Here is a 25,029-nt window from a genome sequence, read left to right on the forward strand (position 1 = left end):
CGACCGAGCAACGGTATGCACAGATCGAGAAGGAGTGCTTGGGTCTCCTGACAGGAATAGTCAAGTTTCATGACTACATATACGGCCTGCCGAAGTTCCCGGTGGAAACAGACCACAGGCCTTTAGTCCACATAATCCAGAAGGATTTAAATGACATGACACCTCGGCTGCAGCGAATTCTTCTTCGTCTCCACCGATATGACTTCAAACTCGTTGCACACCGGGTAAGGAGCTGATCATCGCGGATGCCCTATCCCAATCCATCACCACACCGTTTGAACAGGGCGACTTCATCTGCCACATAGAGGCACAGGTGCAGGTGTGTGCCAGCAACTTACCAGCCACTGATGAACGTGTGGTCCAAATACGTGAAGAAACTGCCAAGGATCCTCTACTGCAGCGCGTGAAGCAACAGCTCGCCCATGGCTGGCAAAAGGGGCGGTGCCACCAATCTTTAACGTAAAGGACGAGTTAACGGTCACTGAGGGAGTCCTTCTTAAACTGGACAGGATCGTCATTCCTCAAAGCATGTGAGCTATGGTGCTCGGGCAGATCCTTGGGGTCTTGGGATCTTGGGGTCGCAAAATTTTGACGCAGAGCTCAAGAGGCGGTTTATTGGTCGGGCATCAACCAGGACATTGCTAACACGGTCCTCAACTGCCCAACCAGCCAGAAGTTTCAACCGGCTCAGCCCAAAGAAACGCTCCAACAATACGAGATTGTGACCTCTCCGGGGTCTAAAGTGGGGGTAGACCTCTTTCACGCCAATGGGCGAGATTACATGCTCCTGGTCGACTACTGCTCCAGCTACCCGGAGGTGGTGAAATTGTCGGACCTCACGTCCAGGTCAGTCATCAAAGCCTGCAAAGAGACGTTTGTCAGACACGGGATACTACACACAGTAATGAGTCACAACGGTCCATGTTTTTGCAGCCAGGAGTGGTTCGATTTTGCACGATCCTACAACTTCAGACACATCACTTCCAGTCCCCATTACCCCCAATCAAACATGAAGGCGAGAAAGGGGTCCATATTATCAAGTGGTTGTTGTGCAAGGCTGCAGACTCAGCATCCGATTTCAACTTGGCGCTGCTGGCCTACAGGGCGGCCCCTCTGTCGACTGGTTTGTCTCTGCCGCAGATGCTCATGAACAGCAACCTGAGGACAACTGTTCCAGCCATTCACATTCCAGACCTTGACCACCTCACTGTGCTGCAAAACGTGCATCGGTCCAGGGACCAGCAGAAGATTGCGTATGATGCTCATGCCATGGCTCTGCCTGCGCTGGCTCCCGAAGGTGTTGTTCGCGTCCAGTTGCCTGAGGGAGGTTTGTCGGCCCCACCTGTTGTTGTCAGGAAGGCCGCCCCAAGGCCTTTCATTGTCCAATTGGCTGATGGCTCCATTCTCCGACACAACGTGGGGCCTCACGGTAGCATGGTGGTTAGCATCAATGCTTCACAGCTCCAGTGGTCCCAGGTTCGAATCCCGGCTGGGTCACTATCTGTGTGGAGTCTGCACGTCCTCCCCGTGTGTGCGTGGGTTTCCTCCGGGTGCTCCGGTTTCCTCCCACAGTCCAAAGATGTGCGGGTTAGGTGGATTGGCCATGCTAAATTGCCCATAGTGTAAGGTTAATGGGGGGATTGTTGGGTTACGGGTATACGGGTTACGTGGGTTTAAGTAGGGTGATCATTGCTCGGCACAACATCGAGGGCCGAAGGGCCTGTTCTGTGCTGTACTGTTCTATGTTATGTACAACAGAAGGGCACTGCGGAGGGTTCCCTGCCCACTGCCTAACTGCATTGCTCCGCCGGTTATCATGCCTCCTCCGGACGTTTCCTGCCATGAGGACACCGATCTGCCAGTGACCCCGCCTGTCCACGACACCGCCGCAATGCCAGCAATCCCGCCTGTCCAAGTGCCGGTGTCTCCTGCTCCGCCTCTGCGGCGATCAACCAGAATTTGGCGCCCGCCTCAAAGACTGAATTTATAGACTTTACTTATGTAAATTTCGTTCAGTTTGCTCTGTATCTGCATGATAGACACCTTCCCATGTATATATGTTCGTTAATTCACCATTTGTACATAGTCAGGCACGTATATACTTTCACGTTTCATAACTTATTTTTAAAAAAAGGGGGGAGATGTCATGATATCCACTCATGTATATAATGAGATGCAGACGGGCAGTGATTGACACACAGGATGACCAATTAACACACAACACAGAACAACCAATCACCAGACAAGCCACCACCACTATAAAGCTCACAGAGCATTCAGACTCCCGCTCTTTTCGGGACCCAGACACTGAGACAGTCAGAGTGCACAAGTCAGTGGACATTATTGCCATGTGGTAGCTAATAAGTCTGGTCGAACCAGTAAGAGGTCATCAGTAGGATTAGTAGAGTGTCAACCCACAGCTGAACATGTACAGCCGTTCATAGTTTAAATAAAACCGTGTTGGATCATCTCCGGTGTTAGATGTTTGTTTCTCACTTCCCTGCATCCGGTTGCAGTTAACGCCAAACCAAACCGCCTAACACATCATTTCCTTTTGAAATCATTGATTGCCTCAACTCCAGGTCAGGAATTCTCTGGCCGTTTGCTGGCGGTCGGTTTCTATAGTCCCGCCAGCAGCGATGCCTCCCGCAGTTTCTCAGAAGCATGGGGTGATTTCAATGGGAATTCCCATTGACGTGTTGGAAGCAGAGAATGCCACTGCCAACAAACAAGTTGCTGCCTCCTGCCAATGAGAAACACCTGGCTGGAAGGACGGAGAATCCCACCCCAGGGGTGGGAATCTCCCAGCAACGCGCCGAGCTGGAGAATCCCCATGAATGGGCCACACCGCCCCGACCCCGGCAAGCGATTCTCTGCAATGCGGAGAACCGGTGCCATTGGCGTCGGCATAGTTGGCACGGCAAATCGCTCCAGCGCCTTGCTGGCCCCCTGTAGGGGCCAGAAATAGACGCCGGAACGGCCCGTTCATGACATCATAAAACGCAGCGGCGTTTACGACGGCGTGGACACTGCTGCGGGATTGGAGAATTCTGCCGCAGATCTTTGGCAATTGTTGCATTCAACAAAATCTCCTTTCATTACCATGTATCTCTTGGCCAAAGTCTGGAAACTCCCCTAGTTCTTGTAATTTAAGATCATGGAAAGAGATTTTTCTCATCTACCTTATCTAATCCTGCCATTATTTTGTACACCTCTATCAAATTTCCCCTCAATCTCCGTTGCACCAAAGAGAACAACCTAACCTTGAAGAAGCTGAACTCCCCGGAGCCATTCTGGCAAATCTCCTTTGCACGTTGCCAAAGACCTTAATCTTTCTTCTAACGTGTGGTGATCAGAACTGAACACAATGGGGAAATGTTGCTCAAAAATGTGCTGAAATCAGTGTGAATTGCACCCGCTGTACGGGTGTGAATCTAATCGTAACCGTCCCTCCCCCCAAACACACCATACAAGCATCAGGGTGTCCTGTCACCTCCCCTCAATCGCCGGCATCAGACTCCCCTCTCAGGTGAGTGGCACTCCAGCATGGGTTGCCGTAAGGCTCACCATAAGGCCTCACCCTCTTCAGGCCCCCCTTCTGGGCCCTCTTGGCAGGCCAAACTGGCACCCTGGCAGCACCAATCTGACACACTGGCAGGACCAGGTTGGCAGTGCCAGGGTGCCATGTCCCTGACCATCCAGAGGCTACTATGGCTTCCAAGCCCCCTGACATGGTCTTCACGTCTGCTCTTCATTTTATTCCCGACGTGCCATGTCACGCTGGAGGGTGGGAACATTGCATGTCCCCGGAAGATTCGGCATCAAGCCGACTCTGCGTTTTAAATCCATTTAAATACATGGTAATCAAGTTCACTTCCTCATTGGATGTGAACATGATTACGTCTGCTGGGAGGCCTGGAAACAGCATGAACAGTTTGGTACCTGACGCAAGTTCCGTTTCAATGCTCTCCCAGTAATTTCCCGACATAGCGGGATTTGCAGCAGCTGCAATGCAGGCGTAAAATTGCCTCCAAAACTCTAGTTAAGGTCTAACCATAGCTTTAAAGAGATTCAACATAACTTCCCCAGTATTGTGCTCAATACTTCTATTTAAGAAGCATAAGATTCTATAGGCTTTACTAGCCTTGCTCTCAATATACTCTACCACCTTCAAACACTGATGCATAGGCACACCCAGGCTCCTCTGTTCCTGCACACTATTTTAAACTGGTGCGATTAAGTCTGTATTGCCTCTCCATACCTTCGGCCAAAAATGCTGCACATCACACTCCATCGGCTGGATTGTCCAATCCCCCAGCTACGTGTTTCTTGGCAGCACGCTGTTTGTTGGTGGTGGGATTCTATCTTCCTGCCCTTTGTCAATGAAGTTTTCCATTGTAGCCACCCCACGCTGCCAGGAACTCACTTTCAGGAGGATGCGCTGCCAGCCAGAAAACTGAATCCCGATGACCCGAGATTTCAGGCCTGTATTCAATTTTATCTGCCACTTGACTGTCCATTCTGAGTATCTTCTGTTGCAGGTGATTCTTTTTTTTTATTCATTCATGATCGAGGACAGCATTTATTGTCCACCCCTAATTGCCTTTGAGAAGATGATAACGGGCTGAGTTCTTGAACTGCTGCAGTCAATGCGGTGTCGGTCCATTTACAGTGCTGTTAGTAAGGGAGCTCCAGGACTCTGACCCAACAATATATTTCCAAGTCAGGATGATGAGTTCCGTAGAGGAGAACTTCCAGTAGCTGTGTTCCCATTTTTCTGTTGCGCTTGTCCTTCTAGATGGTAGTGGTTTTGGGTTTGGAAGGTGCTGTCTCAGGAGCCTTGGTGTGATCCTGTAGTACAGTTTGTAGATGGTGCACACTGCTGCCACTGTGTGTTGGTGGTGGAGGTCATGCAATTGTGGATCGGGTGCCAATCAAGCTGCCTGCTTTGTCCTTAGTAGTGTTGAATTTCTTGAATATTATTGGATCTGCACTGATCCAATCAAATGGAGTGCATTCCATCACATTCTTGCCTTTTTTTAATTCTCTCATGTGATGTGAACATCGTAGGCTGGACCAGCATTTATTGCCCATCCCTAATTGCCTTGAGGGAACAGTTAAGAGTCAACGATGACGCTATGGGTCTGGAGTCACATGTAAGCCAGACCAGGTAACAACGGCAGATTTCCTTCCCTAAAGGACATTAAGTGAACCAGATGGGTTTTTATGACAATCAACAATGGTTTCATCATCATCATCATTGGACTTTTTAATTCCAGATATTTTATTGAATTCAAATTTTACCATTTGCTGCGGTGGGATTTGAACCCGGATCCCCAGAGCATTACTCTGGGTCTGTGGATTACATCCAGTGACAATCCAGTACCCCACCACCTCCCCTTTGTGCTTTGCAGATTGTGGACAGGCTTTCGGGAGTCAGAGGATGAGATACTCTCCATAGAATTCCTAACATCTGACCTGCACTTGTAGCCACAGTATTTATATGACTAGTCCAGTTCTGTTTTTGGTCAATGATACCCAAAATGTTGATATGGGGAATTCAGCGATGGTAATGCCTTTGAATGTCAAAGGTCGAGGGTTAGATTCTCTTACTGAATGTGTAGCATGCCACTTGCCACTGATCAGCCTAAGCCTGGATATTGTCGAGGCCTTGCTGCATTTTGACATGGACTGCTTCTGTATCTGAGGAGTTGTGAATTGTGCTGTACATTGTGTGATCACCTGCAAACTCCCGATTTCTGACCTTATGTTGGAGGGAAGGTCATTGATGAAGAAGCTGCAGAAGGTTCAGCGGGATTCTCCCTTCTGGGGACTAAGTCCCCACGGCAGCGGGAGAACCGGCACCAACCACTCCAGTGTCAACAGCCCCCAAAAGTGTGGAGATCTCCTCACTTTCGGGGGCTAGGTTGCCGCCGAAGGGACTGCATGAGTTTGCGCATGCACTGAAGAACCGGCGTGATCTCGCACATGCGCAGACCAGCTGGCATGTTCTGACGCATGTGCAGGGGGTTGTCTTCTCTGCGTCAGCCATGGCAGAGCCCTACAGGGGCTGGCACAGAAGGAAGGAGTGCTCCCACGGCACAGGCCCGCCTGCAAATCGGGGTCGGATACCACCCTGCCCCATCGAGGACTGCCCCAGCCAACTTACCTGCCAGGTCCAGCCGTGGTTGAGGGGGGGGGGCGCTGCCAACGGCCCCCGACAGGCATGGCGCGAACCCAGCCCCCGCCCGAAAACCGGCGCCGGAGAATACGGCAGCCGGCGGCCGGGCGGCAGGACGGGATTCGCGCCGCCCCTCCCTGAGGATTCTCTGATCCGGCGGGGTGTCCCAAAGTGTGTCGAAGACACTGCTCTGAGAACTCCTGCAGTGATGACCTGGAACTGAGATGATTGACCTCCAACAACCATGACCATCTTCCTTTGTGCTGTGTATCACTCCAAGCAGCGGAGAATTTCTCCATGATTCCTATTCACTCCAGTTTTGCTAGAGCTTCTTGAAGCCATATTCGGTCAAATGCTGTCTTGATGTCAAGGGCAGTCACTCTCACCTCACCTCTGGATTTCAGCTCTTTAGTCCATGTTTGAACCAAAGCTGTGATGAGGTCAGTAGCTGAGTGATCCTGGTGGAACCTGTCAGGAAACAGGTTGCTGCTGAGAAAGCCCTGCTTGATTGCACTGTTGGTCCGTTCCACTTTACTGATGATCGAGGGGAGACTGATGGGGCAGTAATTGGCTGGGATTTGTCCTGTTTTTTGTATACAGGATATACCTGGGCAATTTTCCACATTTCTGGAGAAGTTGCCAGTTTTGTAGCTGTACTGAAAAAGCTTAGCTAGGTACAGGACAAGTTCTGGCCACATTCTCACTGTTTGTCACTCCTCTTACGTTTGGTATCATGGACAAAATTTGAAATTCTATTCTGAATTCTAACGTCTAAGTCATTTATATGTAGCAAAAGAAGCACTTGTCCTAGCACAAATCCTTGGGAAACACCAGTCTAACAAACTCCAGTCCAAAAAAACAACTATCTACCATGACCTGCTGCGTGAAAACCAGTTTTTATTATCCAATTAGACATTGACCTTCATATTCCAGAAGCCTCAATTTTTTAACCTGCCTTTTATGTGCTGCCTTGTTCAACGCTTTCTTAAAATCTTTATGGATAGCATCCACCATATTCCCTTCATCAACCTCCTCTTTTACTTCATCAAAAAATTAATATTTTCCATCAAATCATAGGTGTACGGGCAGCATGGTGGTGCAGTGGTTATCACTGCTGCCTCACGGCACCAAGGACCGGGGTTCAATCCTGACCCCGAGTCACTGTCCATGTGGAGTTTGCACATTCTCCCCTTGTCTGTGTGGGTCTCACCCCCACAACCCAAAGATGTGCAGGGTAGGTGGATTGGTCATGCCCCTTAATTGGAAACATTTAAAAAAATTAAATTAAAAAAACTTACAGGTGCAGTAGAGAAACATTTGGAACAACTGATAGAAATTGATTGCTCTTAAATTAGATGGAGGCATAAAAAACTTTGCCAGGCCTTGTGTGTGGGATTGTGAGGCTTCCAACGCATTGTCATGGTGGGATTTTGGTTAGCAATGGTTGTTTTGCCAACCCTCTAGGATTAATTGGGGTGTCCAGAATTGGCATCTATCTCTTTGGCAGGGAAAAAATGCACAAAATGAAGTCAGGCTTGTCATGCAATATTGAGGTCACCGGCGTGAGTTGGAGTTGGAGCCACGTCCGTTGACATTTAAAGGGCCAATTAAGGCAATTAAAAAGTTTATTAACACAAGTTTTATGTTGCCTGTGCGATTTTTGCGCTCATCGCACAGACAAAAACGGCAGGTGGGTATTGCGTTTTTATCAATTTGTCACCCAATGGCAAGATAAAAGGCCCTCAGCATACAAGCACGTTTATTTAAGTTGTGATTTTGCTGCGGTCATATGAGTATGTCCAGATTTCCTCTTTGATTGCATGAGCTCTCTGAGCTGGTTCACCGACAAATCTGTTCCAAGATTCTCACAAAATAGAACATTCTATACAAACCGTGGAGAACATTGATGTTCGCAAAAGATATTGGCCTTGTAAATCCAAGGCCATTTGGCATAATATCATTATATTGGGAAGGGAGTGTTTGATCTGAGGGTAGGGGCTCTCAGACCCTCAATGGCCCAGGACTTCATTATACTCCAGTACACAGATATTGCAGGTTTGCCATCAGAGGTGTCCCGACTGACCCAGCAGTGGATGTAAATATGACCATCTCCCTTCTTCATTAAAATCAGTTTTAAAAAAAGAATATGTGGTGATATGCATCACTGTAAATACACAAGGAGTTAACGTAAATACACGTAGACTAGATAGACACTAGAGGGAGCACCAGAGACATGACACACAGACATTCATCCAATAGGTCAGTAAGATAGGACACGACCAATGGGCATTCACGATACACACAGAGGTGACACTACCACAGGGGGGCATTACACCAACCCATATAAAAAGGACACAGCACACATGATCTTCCTCTTTCCAGTGGAGACACTCAGTGAGTACACAGGGTTGATTGAACACATCACACCCACCACCTGGTTTGTAGCAGATTGGTTCGTCAGTATGAGTAGCTATAGCAGGATTAATGGGAGAGTCGAATCCAAGTAGGAGAATTGTTAATAGTTTTAGTAAACGTGTTCAAGTCTGAACCTTCCTTTATCAGAGTGCACATCATGGAAGCAGCTTATGTTCCGTCAAGAGCACAACAAAACATGGTGCCAGTGAGTGACTTAAATCCATATAGTTACAACTCAGCAAACAGTGACGACCAGCGACGGCACCCAGGCAAGATGATGTTCAAGATTCCGGTTCCACAGCAGCTCAGGTACCAAGGCAATCTCAGTGACAACTGGCGTTGGTTCAGGCAGAGATTCGAGATCTACCTGGTAGAGTCCGACCTAGATGGCGTGGCGGATGCAGAGAAAATAAAGCTTCTACTTACCATCGCGGGTCCAGAAGCAGCTGAAATCTTCCAGACCTTCAAATACTCAAAGGGGCAAAACAAGAGCGATTTTCAGGCAGTCCTGGACAAATTCCAAGAATTCTGCGAGGAACATACAAGAAAAAACGGTAAAAGAAGCGCCAAAACTCACCACGAGGTAGGCTTGCAGAAGAAATCTGCACTTTTGAATTGCAGCCATCTTGGTAAAGGTACTGCACATACGCAGTGGAGAAAAAGGCCCCAAGTAAAGGAACAGCGATCTGAGCATGCCCAATCGCTTCCTGCGACCTATGTCACACGTTTAGTGACGTCGGAGGCCCACAGACCATGCCCACTTAAAGGGGAAATGTCCCAAAACACGTAAAAAAAATTTAAAGCCGTAAAACCTTATTCTTTCATCTGGAACGACAGCACAACGCCTGAAATTCGACCAGTAGCTGAAAGTAACCTCCGCAGAACCCCACAACAAGCAGTTAGCACCACCCAAAGAGATGATACAGTTCTTGAAGACTATGACGCAGACCTTGAATTCTTATTTGGACATCATGAGCCCAATGCCAGCTCTGACACAAAACGTGATGATATGGTCTTGGAAGACAACGACTCAGATGAAGATTTCACCTTGGGAGGTGGCTACCCCAGTACCAAATCCGAACCGCAACTAGACGTGTTGTACATTGAAGACCCCGACGACGAGTCCTTCGGATTGGGGAATCTTCAGCCCAGCATATATGACATCCCGACTCATGAGTGCAGGATTATGCTGCGGCCTGACACCAAGAGACAGAGAGTGGTACAAGCCCACAGGGAGTGGCCTGCTGCCACACAGAGAGTGGTCCACGCACCACGAACAGCCCCGACTCCACACAGAGAGTGGTTCACGCACCACGAAGGGTTCCAGTCTCCACACAGAAAGCGAGGAAAGATGCCACAGTGAGACCAATGCACAATTCCACACAGGGAATGCTGCAAGACTCCACAGAGGGAGTGACACAAGCCTCCACAGAGAGCTCGTGGACAGACTTCACGATAGAAGCAACGCAAGACTCCAGAGTGCAGTCCTTGCATGAACAAGACCATGAGGATCTAGCAACCTCCTCTGAGAAACCAGCAGCAGACGATGCAGGTCTGCCATGCTCAAGTGAACAAGAGAAAGACTATGAAAGTCTGTCATGCTCAAGTGCACAGCAAGCAGACTATGACAGTGTACCACGCTCCAGTGAACAACAAAGCGACTATGACAGTCCACCCAGATTGTTTGAGCCACCAGAAGAAGACTCTGATGGTCTACCCAGCTCAAGTGAACGACAAGAAGACACTGAGGCTCTACCCACTGAATGTGCGACAAGTGACAACCCATCCCACTTCCCATACAAGATCTGCCATGTGACAGACCTCAGCTAGAATGTACAGAGGCACGCGACAATCACAGTGAGACTACTGGTGACTCCAGTGACACCACGTTATGTCAAACCTCATTCGCTCTTGCCTCTCCACAAGCCAATGAATTCCTGAACGTTTTGATTCCGGACGGGGAGCGGCAAGAAACCAAAGCTGATACAGGTGAACCAGAAAGGGCTCCAGGTGGGGAGCATCGACAAGCCAAAACTGACTCAGGTGAAACAGACCAGACTCCAGACGGGGAGAATCGACAAGCCAAAGCTGATTCAAGTAAGCCGGACATGACTCCAGACGGGGAGCGCCGCGAACTCAGTGACGGCACGCTCAAGGAAACAGCAGATGCCACAAAGCACACTGACATGAGTAACTGTGTGAAGGACTCGTATTATCCACAGTGTGTGGTCCTTGAGCGCAGCAAACACGGCAACAAAACCAACCAACACAACTACAACATCAAAGACAATAACAAGAAGCAAAGTACCAGAGGCAACAACATCGACAGCAAGCACGACAAAAACAACAACAATGGAATAACGACTGGTACGACGTGGTACAACTCTGCAAATGAGGGACACTGTTACTGCTCAGCTCAGTACAATGACATACCATGGCAGGACGATGCATCTTCCCAATTCACATTTGCTGCACTACCAACAGGCAACCCAGCTTTCCGGACAGACGCCATCCAACATCGCTATCACAAGCATCGGAAGAAAAAAAGACTCCAAATCAGACAACAAAGTGATGTGACCACTTCTTGGTTCCTTACGCACAGGGACACAGATGGCGTTTACAAAGCAATTCCACCATCAACATCACCAACTCACCAACCAAACAAGAAAGACACTTGATCATAATAATTAATGAATTTTGGACTCATACATATGATTTGGACTTATTGTTTAATGATCACTGTTATCATGATTTGTACATATCATCACTTATCTACCTAGTTTGTTCAATTTTCTTTAACAACTGTACAGAAAATATGTAACAGGAAAAAAAGGGGGTTGTGGTGATATGCATCACTGTAAATACACAAGGGGTTAATGTAAATACACATAGACTAGGTAGACACTAGAGGGAGCACCAGAGATGAGACATGACACACAGACATTCATCCAATAGGTCAGTAAGATAGGACACGACCAATGGGCATTCACGATATACACAGAGGTGACACTACCACAGGAGGGCATTACACCAACCCATATAAAAAGGACACAGCACACATGATCTTCCTTTTTCCAGTGGAGACACTCAGTGCGTACACAGGGTTGATTCAACATCACACCCACCACCTGGATTGTAGCAGACTGGTTTGTCAGTCTGAGTAGCTATAGCAGGATTGACGGGAGAGCCGAATCCAAGTGGGAGAATTGTCAACAGTTTTAATAAACATGTTAGTGCTATCTCCAAGTCTGAACCTTCCTTTGTCAGAGTTCACATCAAGGAAGCAGCTTATGCTACGCCAAGAGCATAACACAACAGGATATTCCCACAAAAGGGGATAACCAAACTTAATTTGTGGACTCCACTCTCCTCACTATGGCCATTATCTGTACCACCTCAACTGGGCAGTCCAGAGCTGCTGCAATAGCAGCTAGACTAGATGCACCCTTGATTGCATGGGTGTCTACCATGTTGATTAAGGGTGGAAGTACCACTCCAGAGAGTTGAGCATGTGGACTTACAGTCTCAGCGCAGTCCTGAGAATGTGTTGCACTGTTTATTGTGCCGGTGTTCAGGTGAGATATTAATCTGAGACCGTGGTCTACCCTAGTAGATCAGTATTTTTCAAACTTCTTTTCAGGGGAACCATTTTTACCAAGTGGCCAACCTTCATGACCTGTGCAGGTCGACCTTAATGACCCACGCCGGCCGACCTTCGTGGCTACCGTTTTTGCTTACCTTTAATGCGTTAGGTGAGCTTGCATGGTCCTCATGATCTCACTTTCTTTGTTATTCAACGTTACATTTCTGTACGGGTTGTTCATCAGAGGTCCTGGAGCTTACACCACCACTGTTTTGTCCTGCTGGGGATTCTCCTGAGCCACTCTCTCCAGCAGGTTTAGTTGGGAGATCCAGACCTGCTTGTGTCTCTGGCCCTCCTTATTAAAAAATTATCCATTTTTAATTTTACCGTCCTGCTGCTTGTTTGCTGCTGACAAAATGGAGGAATCGCAATCGCGCCCAGAGCACGGGACGTCATTGTTCGGGGCGCGTGACTTCCTCTCTTCCGATGTTTCAGGCAGTAAGACAGCATTGAATTTTTAAAAAATCTTCTGTTGGGTCAGAGCGCTGACGTCAGGAGGAGGCAGTGTTTCTTGCTGTACTCCGGGCATGCGCACTGATGAGCGGGCATGGATGCGCAGCGCGTCAGCATTTTGAAAGCCGCTCGCGGCCATCATTTTTAAAGCCGGTCGCAGCCGGTATTTTTAAAAGCCAGCTGCTGCGGCAGTTGCACATTAATTCCCGTGATCAGGAACACCGCGATGGATGGCTCAGTGACCCTCCTGACACACCCGTTCGCGACCCTCCCGCGGGTCACAATCCCGACTTGGAAAATGACCGTCTTAAATGAATGAAATCAGCCAACATGGCTGTCTATGGGAGCTTGCTGTGCGCAAATTGGCTGGCTGGCACATTTTCCACATTTTAGCAGAGACCACACTTCAATAAAATGTGAGGCACTCTGGAATGCCCTGAAGTCGTGAAAGGTGCTGGATAAATGCTTACCCATTATTCTTCCTTTCGTCCTCCACTGATGTAAGTAGATGAACCCTCCCCAACTTGTTCTCCCCCTCCTAAACCTCCCTGATTTTAAAGGCATATTTCAGAACTACTATATGCAAATACATTGAGTCTGTCAAGATTTTATAGTCAGATTTAGTTCATAGGTGAAAAGCCGTATTATTAGCACCAGGTTTGTTTCTGTGTTCTAGGAATCATTGGAAGTTGAACTGAAGTTACCAAAGTCCGCTGGGATATGATTGGACCCCATGCCCGACATGTTCCCATCCCCAGCTGCACTGACAGACCAAGCGGAATATGCGTTTCACATTGGGAAGGTCTGAATGGGCCACCCAGTGTGGTATTGGATTGAGGACACTCCTTCCTGGGAGCAGATTCTACATCTGCTCTGGGACCTGCTGCCTTTCCATGCAAGCCAAGCGTGTAATGCAGGTCTTGGTGACCATTGAAAGCAATCAGGGAGATAGAAGATATTTGAAATGTTAATGGATATAAATAGCGGGAATAAGTGGACGGAGTTGGCAGCAACTGAATATTTGATGGTTGCTGGACATTCGCAGAACGCCAAGTCTAGTTAATGGATAGCAGCCGGGTTGAGGCCATTGTTGCTTCTCTGTAGAGCCTGAGGATTTCTTTGAGTTTGGTTGCTGCCCTCTGCACTTCTGAGACGGAAAAAGTGCAGATGGGGAACGCTGTGCTTGGGTATTAATTCGCAACAAAAAAAACGACCATTCTCAGTTGGCATGTGAAGCAGAAGAGGAGCCCGGCCTGAAATATTCTCAGTGCTGGGCCCCGGGCTCCATTGCTCTCAAACTGTTTCCAATGGCAGGAGTCTGGGTTGGAGAAAATGAAGGTGAGAGGTCAGGTGACATCTCCCAGAACCTGTCCAGCCAGAGTTGACAATCTTGAGCAGTGAGTTGGTGGTAAAGGAAAACTATGGGTCTGGATTCTCCGCCGCCGGGATTCTCAGTTTTGCCGGCAGCCTGGGGGTTTCCCGACAGCGTGGGGCAGCCCCACAATGGGAGACCCCATTGACCGGCCAGCGTAAATGGAGCATCCTGCTGGCGGGGTGAAACAGAAATGTGGCGGGGCGGGGCGGAGAATCCAGCCCCATCCATTTGAGAAATGCCTAAAAATTCTCAATGCCGTAGCTGGGCATTAAGGCCAGTTACTATGACTTGGCAAGTTTCAGAATTGCCAATGCATTAATGCAACATCAATGGAGTTTGCTCTGGTGGCCTAATTTTCAAAGCTGGTTTGAAATGCAGCATCATTTACTGAGGATCTGGGTTACAATAAGAAGCAATTCCTCTTTATCGTTCAATTTTAGTGTTGTCCCATTGTGGTAAAACACCAAACAACCGGCAGTAACTTTGCCCACAGAGAGGTAAGGAGGGGGGATTGGAAGTAAAGCCACCTCTTTAAACTGATTATTTTCCCAGAAAGGTGTGGTGTGTGGCATTGGAAGGAGAGACAGGAAACAAAAATATTTACAAGATAACTTGTCCCCTGAAAAACAAAATTAATTCCCTGCTCAGTGCATATCCTGGAATGTTTCCCAGGCAATGTTTCAATACAAGATCACAGAGAGAGATTGCTTTTAAGTTGGACTTGGTAAAGGAAAGGAATTTGAAAAAGAAAAACAAGGGAGAAACTCTGTGGTCTAGTGGCCAAGTGTAAGCCAAGGGAGTTATTTTCATATCAGTGTCTGCAAACTGTTGCTTACATAACTTTCATGACATTTTCAGATGTTTCATTTTGAGTCATAAAGGCAACGAGTGCCTTCACGTGCCTTTTTTCTCTTCAATCTGTTCTTTCCCCAGGAATCAACTGCATCTTTAACAGCTTCTCCATCAAAAACGCCGCCCACTTCCACTTTCATAGCATGCCCAGCAACAGCTGTACCTATGCTGTTAATACTCTAATCCCTACACAAGTCACCCTAAGACTCAGTTATAACAATGCTTTCTTATTTATTTCCATTTTCTTCTGTAAACGTTAGCTGAATCAAACATCTACTTCCGTCTCCTATCCTGTTCACCCACCACCATATTTTTCACTGCCCCACTGACTCTCAATCCTCCAACACCTCAAATTTTAAATTTGCATTCTTGTATCCATCCATGGGCTTGCCGCTCCCTCCATCTTTAACCTCTTCAGTACTACAACACAGCCATTAAAATTCTCTTTTGATCCATCTGTTCATTCCCCCCCCCCCCCAACTCTATATTCTCCATCACTGGTGGGCATGCTTTCAGTTGCTTCCGGCCCAGATTGTGGAATGTTTCCCGCCATATCCTGCTGTTTCTCTACTTTGCTCATGTCATTTAAGGCTCTCCTTTAAATTCACCTCTTTTCTCAAGCATTTGGTCACTCATTTTCCTTTTGGCTCAGCATACATTTTACCCCTTGTGCTTTTGTGAAGTACCATGGGTATTTTTCGATGTTAAAGGTTCTATATAAATGGCAGTTATATTAATAAACTACAGCAAAACTGTTGGCAGCGTGTTGTTCTTTGTCTATTCAGTTCAGGTTCAGTGCAGCACACAGTGCAAAAAGCATACGGTCCTGGAATTTCCTGGAACTGTTCCCACACCACTACCGTAATTTCACAAAATGTGCAGATGTGTAAAAGGAGTTTCCTCTGCACTTCCAGTGAAGCTATGGCGGAGGCACGGCTTCAAAGAAATTCCCAGCTATGGAAATTAACACTTGAAAAGAAGTGTTAAATAATTAAATAAAAATCCCAGAGTTAGACACAGAAAGATATAGTGCAGGTATGATATTCAGTTTCAAAGCTATAAAATGGGATTACCTATGGAAAAGGAGCCATACTTTTATTATTCACTTCTTTCCATATTAAAATGGAAATGTTTCACAACTTTTTATAATAGGTCCCAACACTACAATTAATCCAGCCACCAAAAGAAAATGATCTGGATAATTCTAATGTCTGAACTCAAATGTGAAAATTCATTTAGGAAGAAGCGGCCTACGTGGGTTTCTGTCTCAAGGTGCTCACTCCGTACTTTCATGTAAATCCCATTTCTTGACATGCAGTATAATTACTTGCCCATATTGTGCGATGACGCAACAAATCAAACTGCGGGGGCTGCAACATTAAAGTCAGAATTAAGATGCGGAATCATCAATAAAGAACATATAGGCTGGAATTCTCCACCCATTCATACCAGTGGGATTCTGCAGTCCCACTGCAGGATAGTGATCAGCAATAAAGTTTATCTGGTGGAACCTGTGAAACGATTGTGGAAAGGCTGGCTATTGAGAATCCTAAAGAGTACAAAAAGATTTTTAGGAAAAAGAGATTTGTGAAACTAAATGAGGACCAAGTACGAGAGGAATTGAATTGAATTATAATAAAGGTGAGATATTTAAGGCATTAATTGTTATAATTAATAAGGCGAAAGAAATTCACTGATTATTAGTTGAAAAATGCCAATAATCTGTTCACATGAGTAAAGTCAATTAAAGAAAATACAGATTGCAAATAAAATACAGTAGTTGTCTTGGATTATTGAACCTTGCAACCTCCAGTCATGCTTGATTCTACATAGAAATGAAAAAATAATTTCATAGCAGAAAGTTGATGCCAAAAAGATAGCAGGTATCAGACAGCGAGTTACAAAAGTAGTAATTCAAATAAGGAGTTCGGATGGCATGGACAGTAAGGGTGAAACTTGAATATATTCAAGAGGCGGCTGGATATAGCACTTGGGGAGAATGGGATCAAAGGCTATGGGGAGAAAGCAGGATTAGGCTATTGAGTTGGATGATCAGCCATGATCGTGATGAATGGTGTAGCAGGCTCGAAGGGCCAAAAGGCCTCCTCCTGCTCCTATCTTCTATGTATCTATGTTTCTGCTGCATTAAATCAAGTGCAGCTCATCTGTTATTCCTCAGGGTTCATGTTTATATGTTTATTTTTAACAGTATCTTTTTCTCAAATTCATGCTGCATTTTATGTTGGCTACATTGAATATAGTAGAGGCAGTATGACATTAACAAAAGGGTAATAAAAATGATAGTGATGTAGGAACTGAGGATATGTGGAATCATTGGAAGAATTCATGGGAAAATATGTCAAATAAAGAAAATTTACTGTGCATCTCGAATACAGTGCATGAAGGAAATGTGTGTGTATAATGTGAGTGATTGCAGATCGGGATTTTGAGCACATGCCTGAATTGCTGTGCATTGCTATTTACAGCAGGTAAACAAGATGAACAAAGAAAGGCTGTGCTGCCAGCCAGCATCCCTGTCTTTGCCAAGGGGCAGTTGTATTAATGAATTCCCAAAAAGAAATCCATGTTTAGGTGAACGCTGCGTCATGCTTTCTTTGCCCAAACAAAATAGGGAAATTAGTAAGCCAATGATGTGGTCTAGCCTACTGTCATTGGATTCTTAAATGTACCTTGGCTGCTCTGAGGCTACATTGCGAAGTTACATTTCTTTTCATGGACGCAAAGGAACGTAGTTATATTCACCCCCTCTCTCCCTGTCCTCTGACCATCAATCACCCATAGAATCCATAGAATCCCTACAGTGCAGAAGGAGGCCATTTGGCCCTTTGAAAGAGCACCCTACATAGACCCAGGCCCCCTCCCTATCCCCAGACCCCACTTAACCTACACATCGTTGGACACTAAGGGGCATTTTTTTAGCATTGCCAATCCACTTAACCTGCACATCTTTGGACTGTGGGAGAAAACCAGAGCACTCAGAGGAAACTGACGCAGACACGGGGAGAACGTGAAAACTCCACAGACAGTCACACAAGGTCAGAATTGAACCCGGGTCCCTCATGCTGTGAGGCAGCAGTGCTAACCACTATGCCATCATGCTGTCCTGCTCTAATTGGCAAGGCAGTGGCAACCCCCATTATGGCTCCACGTGCCATTGCTGTTGGCACCAGGCAGGCAGCACCTGTCTCTTGGAGGAATTGGTGACTCTGAGTGCTGAGCTCACCTGGCCAAGTTGGCCATTTGCCTTTAAAAATAACGGGGTGGATTCTCAATTGCTCGATGCCAGTCGTGGGTTTCCTGCTCTGGCGGAGAATGGAGCATTGGCTGAAAAACGGTATCAGCGCCGGCACCAATCTAGTTCCGATGCTCCAGTCCCCCGCCGGCAGTGGCAGTGAGCTACACACCTCATGCCGGCGGAACGATGCAAATCGGTCATTTGCACCAATTTCCTCCAATTAACGAGCTGGACACCCAGGTCTTCACCACCCCATTATGTGCTGACCCTAACAGCGGGAAATCCTCCCGGCAGGACTTGGTGCAAGTTTTCCGTAGCATGGCCCTGATGCAGTCGACCCCACGTGTATAATTGAGGTGTTCCCCCAAATTCAATTGGAAGGACCCCCCAAATGCAAATCCTGCCACCACCCACTGACCCCATCAGAGACTCCATGAGAGACCCCCATCAGTCATCTTTGCCTGATAGCTGAAAGCTGAAGAGCAGTCAAGGCAGTAGAATCCTAAATTCTAAAACATCACTTACCCTTCCTTGACATCTTCTACCTCAGACAAAAGTGTTTAAAGCAGCAGCTGGTATAGGTGTCAGAGGTTTCCTCAAAAGCCGAGTGCAATTCAAAGGGCTTGGAATCCCTTGACAGCCGCTGAAATGCAAATCTTCCATTCAATTTCTCACAGTAAAACATCGCATTACCCAGTGATTGATAATTTTATTGCTGCAGCTGCTGGGTGGATTATTGATCTATGTTTACCTACATGCTTGAACGCATATCCATCGCTCTGCTTTGATGCTAACCATGTTTATAATCACTCTTGCTATGATTGACAGTTCCCCACCACATTTAAAAGCAGCTAAGTGCTTTCACTTCCTCTTTTTCACAGCAGAAATCAATTAAAATCACATGGAACTGTCTTGAATTCCTGAGTATAAAATATAAATCTTTAATTCTAATCTCAAGCTTGGTAAATTTACACAGAACAGAATTATTGAGATTAAATATCAGTTGATATCCAGGCTGGAATTCTTCAGCTGTTCACTGGCCGTGGGATTCTCTTGTCCCGCCGGCAGCACACCCCTACCCATGGGTTTCCCAACAGCGTGGGGTGGCTTCAATGCGAATCCCCATTGACAGCGGCGGGATCAGAAAATCCTGCCACTGAGACACACATGGCTGGGAGGCTAGAGAATCCCACTCCTCATGTGTCCTGGTTAATTTGGTAGATTGATGTTAAATGCCAGTAGCAGGGATAAGCCTTCAAGCCATATCGTGAACATTTCATCAACAGAGAACTGGGTAAATAAAGACATAATTCATAATCAGTTCTGTTCAGATAAAACTCCAGTGTAAAATATGAAAGTAAATCTTGAAACAGAATATAATCAGCGGTAAGAGATCAATAGAAGTAGGTTTTTGTCTACCTTCCCGGAGCAGTAATCTGGTGGGATGGTTTTCTTGCCCATCATAGAACCCACTATTTATTTGCCCGACGTTTCTGCTGAACTATAACCTCTTAGTTACGTTAGTTATGCATCCAATTTTCAAAATTTTCGATCTCACTTTAGTTATGACTGACGTTTATTTTCTATCCCTTTTGAGAGCAAAAATCTTAATAAGGTGTGATTTATCCAGCAGAATTTAGTTCAAAAAATATTAGCATGAGTCCAAAGCAGGAAATTAGGCCAGCCCTTTTCCTGAATTCATAAAGTTTTTACTTGTCTCCCTTGAAGATGCTGATACATGCTGACGAACGGTTCCAAAGCGTGTACTACACTATGGCAGCTCTGCTAACTAACCATGCTTCAGATGAGTCTCGACAGTGATTGTTGGCAGGCTAACCAAATGTGCAAGGGAATCGCGGCTGGGTTTAACCTTGGATTTTTATTTTTCCTCGCCCAGGAATCAGTTGGTCTGTCCCTGCTAACATCCAGGCTGAGAGGTCAGCAAACCATGGTTCAAACCTGGATCTCTCAGGTTTGCAAAGCTCAGTATCACACCGAGTGATGTCCTTTACCAATTGGTGAATTGCTTTTGGGACACTCATGAAAAAATATTCTGTTGTTTTGGTGTCCCATGGGATTTCCGTTGTGGGCCCGGAAACCACGTCTGGTACAGTGGGATCTCCATCTCTGCAGGAACAATATCTTACGTGCCAAGAATACTGTACAGAGCCGAATTAAACTCCTTGGATGAAACATTGACACAAGGTTCTATAGACCCTGCTAGACAGTGGGAGAGTGTGTTAAGGTGCCACAGACTGCATTCTTTATGAAGAACAGATGAACTAAGGCCAGTTTTAGCCAAATATGTGCAGTTATTACACACTGTTTTTATAAAGGGGGTCTTAAAATAAGTGTAGGCAGCTTAATGTGTTCTAACAAATGGAATTCAAACAGTTTGCAGTTACTTCCCCAAATATTTTAACAGTCTCTATGTTCTCTAAAATTTATATTAGTGCAAGAAATAAATGATAAATGAGGCAATTTTTAAAATAAGCTGACTGTTCATTCCTGTTTCCTGTCACAGAGTTGCTGCCTGGTATAAGCCAGAGAGTGTTGTAATAACACATTCTCCAAATATCCATTATTGATAAGATATCAGGGCTGAAAATGCCGATATTCTGTAGCCACATTTAGATTCTACTGACAAACTAATAAAACGTACTGTTGCTTTACATACCTGAAAGTAGGACAGGAATCAGTATTCATACGATTTGAGTAGAGACACAGTAACCTATACAAAAGCAAAAGAAAGTTGATGCTATATTTTATGACTAACAGATGACTCAATGCATTCAGAAAAAAAATGTTGCCACGAGGGCAGTCAAAAGGTTTCTGGAATTTGTTTTTTTTTTACTTTGCAAGATAAGCTTAAGTGTTGTACACAGAGAACTTGAGTTTTTCTTTTCCTCCACAGTGTTTCAGGCAACATCCCAGCCTGTAATTATGTTTACTTTTATATATCACAAAATACTGTATATTGTAAGCACATTTCATTTTTAAAATAGGTATGTTCTGATTCCCATGTCTTTTCAGCCTTTCAAATAATTTCATATGCTTTTAGAGAGATGGTTATCTTGTGCAGGTTTGACAGTGCTACCCAGCATTAGAGTGATCTGAACTGTCAGCACCAGCCCACTCCTATCACTCTCAAATCGAGGAAAGCAGAAATCTATACATGTAATTGCTTTCGCTTTGACTGTTACATGCAAAGTGTGAGACCGCCTCCTGGAGGTGGTTTCATCCTGGCACTAAATCCTAAACCCTTACTTCAACTGCAGCTAATGGAAACAAGTGAAATATATAACAGATGGCTGATCCTGTTTAATTGCTGTGTTAAGTTAAACGTTTTGTTCAGGGTGCCCACCAGATGCAGTCATTGTTTTTTGTTTAAATTGCCTCCCCCTCCTATCTTTCCAGTCTTCATAAATACGACCGTGTATGCCCCTCAAAAAGTCCAGCCATGTATCAGAAAGTTGCAATCAGTGTGCGAGCTGCATCACAGCACTCCACTTTACATATAATCAAGATGCTTCTTACCCGAAACAGGCAGGCATTCTGGGCTCCCAAGAAAAAAGCACTTTCAGAATGTCAGTGGCTGAAAGTGTCTACTGAATCTATTTTGAGGCAGTTACTGCAAAGGGTTAACAGAAGAAGCATACATGATGTATGTGTAATATTGAAAAGGGCTCTTACCCCGTGTCAAGTTCCAAATGTGTAAATATTTGCTGTAAATAAATAGCTCTCATTAAAAAGACTATGGACCCAAACCTTGTCTAAACCCCTACCACACAACAAGAAATGGTGGTAGTGAGTGAAAATCCCGCCAAGTCTGAAAGAAGCTACAGGGCTGGCAAGAAAACGGAAAGGAAGGACAAAAGAAAACAAAAATCAAAGCTCACCAAGACGGTGGAATATGGCAGCAGCAGCAGGAGTAATCTGTAACACAGACCCAGAGACCAGACAACAGTAAGCACTGGCTTGAAAGAGCAAGCGGAGAAGGAGGATCAAATGTCGGAACAATGCCAGGGCAGTGGCAGTGAATCCACCCCACCATTTCAGAGTGCAAAAGGCCCACAGCAGGACCAGAAGTGGGACAACTGGAGAAACATGTGCGCAAGGTACAGAACTGCTCCAGGATTACATAAAATAGACATGAAAGACCAGATCAACACTCTACCTTACATTGTAGAAACTAGCGCTGATGATGTGATAGCAAACCCAAGGAGTTAGTGAGATTTCAGCTTCTCATAAAGAAGTCAAGTAAGCTTTCAACACTTATTTCAGCATCTGTTGGCATGCAGTAATTGAGAGGGCTAAATTTAACGGAAGAAAACAAAGGTCAGGAGAAAGGTCATGGATTAATTTATCCAGGATCTCTATCGACTGGCAGGAAATGGACTGATAATGGAATTTTAAAAGATGAGCTGATTTGTGACAGGATAGCTGTAGGGGTGTCAGATGAAGCATTATCAGATTTCTCACACACAAGGGAGGATTTAACACTGGTGAGAGCTGTTCAGATTGCGAGACAAATGGAACTTAGAAAACAGAATCAAATGTTTGTTCGCGAGGAAGGAGAGGTCCCGTGGAGAAGATTGAGTGAGACCATTCAATTCATAGGCTGTAACATTGAAAGTGCGCTAAAAGCAAAGATGCCAAAACTGGGAAAAGTGCACCAATTGCCATTTTAAAATGTCGCCAGTGTGGCGGAAATAAGCCTCTTTAAGACTGTTTGTAGCACAACAATGCTGACAACTTGTAAAGCGAAAGACAAAATTTTACACAGAGCCACTTACAAAAAATGGAACTGCAAAAGTAGAAAATCTTTCCAGGCCAGATAATGACAGTGAAAACGAGTATCGGAGTGTTAAACTTGAAATGGATGGACACCCCACAGAGCTTTAAAAGTTAGATACAGGAGCAGAGCTTTCTGTTTTCCCAGGAGGCTCAAACATATTCCATTGCAACCCTCCTCGATTAAACTACAAGGTCCTGGGAGGACTATACTAAAAGAGAAAGGCCAGTTCACGGCATAGCTGAACTGTAATATTGAGAAATGTTTAAACCTCTCTCTGTCATCCAAAATCAAGAATTTTGCCTAGTAAGCTGAAACCAAACGTTTACTGTAAGGTGGATGAAGTGCTGAGAATTACATCATTATATTCAGAAACAAATTCCTAAAATTGTTTGCAGGGCTCGTAAAATTAAAAGTCATTATCACCCTGTGAGCTGTTGCTGAATTTGCCTCTTTACACTGAGAGAAGTCCCTCACCCACTCTTGCATCTGATCTTTCAGGATAGCAAGCGTTCGGCACCCATCGTGAGAGTCAGCGGGGAATGCATCCCGCTGATTCTGACAGGCCCACTGTCATTTTACACTTACCTGAGCATTGATTGGCAGGAGGCGGGACTCCTTTCTGCACTTGGACAGACATCCCGCCTTGCAGAGTTGTCGGCCAATCTAATTGGCCTCCAGCCCTCCAAACACAGCGCTGCAGTGGCTGGAAGAAATACTTCAATGCTGTGTTTGAACCTAGGCCCTGGCAGTACACTTCAGATAATTTGGGCGGGATTCTCCGACCCCCCCCCCCCCCCCCCCCCCCGCCCGCCAAGCCCCTTTCCCGCCGGCCGGTGGGGGGCAAACTACTCCGGGGCGGGCCTAGCCCCTGAAGGTGCAGCCCAACGCCGGAGTGGTTCACGCCACTACGTCCTGCCGGAGCTGCCCGCCCCGCCGATTACGGAAGATTCCTGCCCCAATCTGGGGCCACTGTTAATTATGGGATGCCCTGAGGGGTTGGGAGGGGCCATTAAAATTGAGGGCAGGAAAAGGCCCGTAAGTGGCAATTAAGTTGCCACTTCAGGGCCTTAATAGGGGCATGAGTGGCCTTTTTGTCCAAAGTCATGGATCCCACTGTAAAATTGCATCAGGGTCGGGATGGGCAGGACCCTGGATGGAATTCCATTCTTACAATTATGTGCTCCGTGCCCCCACTCACCCACAACAGCATCCCCCTCCCCCCCCCCCCCCCCCCCCCCCCCACCCCCAGATCCCACTGGGGGAGTGCACAATTCTGGCCTTGGATAAAGTCAAGGTCAAAATTGAAAAGACGCAGCAGCAATGAGTTATCAAATGGTGTTCAAGTACTGTTACAGTCCCAAAATCTGTTGTTTCTTTAACAATTTGTTTGGATTTAACTCTGAAAACAAAGCAGGGGACATGAGATTCACCCCATGGCCTCAATGGATGAGATTGTGTTACAACTAGTCAAGAGGTTCTGCTGCAATTGTATAAGGTGTTAGTTGTGGTGATCTACCACTGTATATTATTGTGTTCAGTTTTGGTCACCTTACCTGAGAAAAGACGTACTGGCGCAAGAGGGTGTACAGAGGAGATTCACTAGGTTATTCCCAGAGTTGAGGGGGTTGGATTACATGGAGAGGTTGAGTAGACTGGGACTGTACTCGTTGGAATTTAGAAGGATGCAGGGGGATCTTAAAGAAACATATAAAATCATGAAGGGAATAGATAGGATAGATGCGGGCAGGTTGTTTCCACTGGCGGGTGAAAGCAGAACTAGGGGACATAGCCACAAAATAAGGGGAAGTAGATTTAGGACTGAGCTCAGGAGGAACTTCTTCACCCAAAGGGTTGTGATTCTATGGAATTCCCTGCCCAGTGAAGCAGTTGAGGCTCCTTCATCAAATGTTTTTAAGATAAGAGGCTCCTTCATCAAATGTTTTTAAGATATAGTGCTGAAGGATGTTATAGGATACAGAGGGACATAGATAAGCTGCAGAGCTGGGCTGAGAGGTGGCAGATGGAGTTTAATGCGGAAAAGTGTGAGGTGGTTCAC

The 25,029-nt window shown here is 46.0% G+C and overlaps 1 protein-coding gene and 1 long non-coding RNA gene across 3 annotated transcripts in view; one reads left to right on the top strand and one right to left on the bottom strand.

Annotated features, from left to right (window-relative positions):
* Positions 1–25,029, bottom strand: part of LOC119977362 — a 176,020-nt gene that overhangs the window by 145,345 nt on the left and 5,646 nt on the right. Inside the window, exons 2-3 of the long non-coding RNA XR_005463186.1 lie at positions 20,853–20,906; positions 18,701–18,818 (exon numbers count right to left, since the gene is read on the bottom strand). This is a non-coding gene — a long non-coding RNA (uncharacterized LOC119977362). The remainder of the gene's footprint in view (positions 1–18,700; positions 18,819–20,852; positions 20,907–25,029) is intronic.
* pdgfd (platelet derived growth factor d) overlaps positions 1–25,029 on the top strand; it is a 212,656-nt gene that overhangs the window by 57,437 nt on the left and 130,190 nt on the right. The window lies entirely within an intron of this gene.

The sequence above is a fragment of the Scyliorhinus canicula genome, chromosome 14 (genome assembly GCF_902713615.1).
Source record: "Scyliorhinus canicula chromosome 14, sScyCan1.1, whole genome shotgun sequence".
In the NCBI taxonomy this organism is placed as follows: domain Eukaryota; kingdom Metazoa; phylum Chordata; class Chondrichthyes; order Carcharhiniformes; family Scyliorhinidae; genus Scyliorhinus; species Scyliorhinus canicula.